The sequence below is a fragment of the Theropithecus gelada genome, chromosome 11 (assembly GCF_003255815.1).
Source record: "Theropithecus gelada isolate Dixy chromosome 11, Tgel_1.0, whole genome shotgun sequence".
NCBI lineage: Eukaryota > Metazoa > Chordata > Mammalia > Primates > Cercopithecidae > Theropithecus > Theropithecus gelada.
The window spans coordinates 22,450,610-22,452,981 of record NC_037679.1 but is presented as its reverse complement, the minus strand read 5'-3'; the positions used below and the strand labels follow the sequence as shown (position 1 = coordinate 22,452,981).

General features: G+C 37.9%; 1 pseudogene; it reads right to left on the bottom strand.

Moving 5' to 3' along the window:
* Window positions 1–588: 588 nt before the first annotated feature.
* On the bottom strand, window positions 589–1,527 carry LOC112633965 (annotated as a pseudogene).
* Between the last annotated feature and the right edge of the window lie 845 nt (window positions 1,528–2,372).

The window sequence follows — 2,372 nt, the reverse complement described above, 5'->3', positions numbered from 1 at the left end:
AATAAGCAACACATTTCTGGAAAGCAATTTAGGAATATGTATTAAGAGCCATAAACATGTTTATTATACTCTTTGAGTAAATTTAGCACAAAGTTATATAAAAAAAATCATGTACCAGGATATGTATTTTTATTTATAAGCAATAAAATTCATTAAATCTAATCATAAAGCAAAAATGGTGTTGTGCAGGCAGTAAAATTATGTTTTCCTTAGTAAGGTGTGAAAATGTACCTAATATATTATCTTTAAAGACACACTCATTCAGTGTCATGATCAGACTATTACATTTAGCAATCAACAGCATGGGTGCAAAAAGTAAAAAATATTCTACACTGAAACCTTTTGTTGGAATGATTGACACTTTCCACAGAGCAGAAACTAAAATAACCTATTATACAATTAGTCACCACTACAGCCCTAGAGTTTTTTACCCATACACATGAGTATTGTCTAAAACATGTCTTCTTTGTAGCAGCTAGGCCCTGCCACCACTGTGCTTGGCTGAGTTCACAGACCTGTTGTAATCTGTAATTTCCTTGTCATGTCTCTGGCTCTACTCTACTGCTAAGCTTTGTTTCCTGGCAGTAATTAAAATCTTCTGCCACTGCCATAGCTACCGCTGTTAGTAGAACCACAATAGCCATTTTGGTTTCATGGTTTGGCAAAGTATCGGCATCCATCACCATAGTGACCAGAGCGTCTGCTTCCAAAGTTTCCTTCCTTCATGGATCCAAAATTTGAAGATTGATAGTTGTAATTGCCAAAATCTCTGTAGTTTCCACCACCTCCAAAATTGTTTCCATCATTACCAAATCCATTATAGCCATCCCCACTGCCACAATATCCACCACCACCACAACTGCCACCAAACCCACCATGACTACTGAAGTTTCCTCCATGACCAAAGCTGTCATTCCCACCAAAACCACTTCCATGACCACCACCAAAGTTTCTAGAACCACCTCGAACTTTTGGCTGGATGAAGCAATAGCTTTGATAGGGCTTTCCTTACTTCAAGGCTGTGGCCATTCATAGTACAGTAATTCTGAATGATAATCTTATCCACGGAGTCATGGCTCTCAAAGGTTACAAAAGCAAAGCCCCTTTTCTTGCCACTGCCTCCGTCAGTCATGATTTAAATCACTTCCATTTTTCCATGCTGTTCAAAATAGTCTCTTAACTGATGTCCTTTGGTATCTTCTTTAATGCCACCAACAAAGATCTTTTTCACAGTTAAGTGGGCATCTGGTCTCTTGAGACAGTTCTGTTTGGTTCCACAACTCTTCCATCCCCCTTGTGTGGCCTTGTATTCATGGCTGCTTCCACCCCTTCCACAGTGGCACATGTGACAACCCCAAAGACCCTGGAGTGCTTGGCATTTGGATCTCTCATTACCACACAGTCTGTGAGCATTTTCCATTGCTCAGAATAGCTCCTCAGACTCTCATCGATTGTTTCAAAGTTCAACCCTCCAATGAGGAGCTTCCACAGCTGTTTGGGCTCTTTAGGAGACTCTGACTTAGACATGACGGCAGTGGGAAGGAGACTTTAGTGATGCTTCTTCAGTGGCATCCACAGGCAGAAAACCCTAAGGTGTCATTTTTTAAATTAAAAAATGGTACTCTACAAAAATGTCCTGGTGGTCAAAATGGGCGGATATGAAAAGTACACTCCCATTACAATAAGTTGTATTAGTAAAGTAACTATTCCTGACTGAGAATGTGGTAAAAAATTGTATGCCTCTCCTAGAATTCCTGACAGGCAATAAATCTTCCAAGATTGCAATGTTCTGATTGCCGGAGCAGACTAGGGGGTCATGCTGCTGCAATTAAGATTTAGACTGGAGAAACATGCAGAACTAAAAAGATTCTTTAGTAAAGGTGACGTTCCAATCTAAAATTGCTTCTTAAGTTAGGTAAAGCAATGAGAATAGATTATGGTACCCAAACTTTCATTTATAAAAATGACTTTATTAATAATAGCAACAACAAACTAATGAAATCTCATATTACACTAATTACAGTTCTGTTATTCATTAGTTTGGAAAATGTATGACAAATAGCTTCTATGAATTCAGTAGTACTTTCAATTATTGGTATTTTGCCAATTGTAATAAAATCTACATGCAATTGAAAGACAGAGGCTTACATATATGTGAGACAGTCTGCTTAGTCAGCTTATAATAAATGCTCTGACTGGTATATGAATTCACAGATTACTTGCACTAATTTCGTGGCTTCCTAGAGGAAGTGGAAAGCAGTCTATATAATTGTCACAACATAAATTGAAAAAAAAAATCATCTTTCTCTCCTTTATTAAAAGCGCACCAGATTTAGAAGAATATAATCAGAGTTGGTGCATTGGAAATGGCA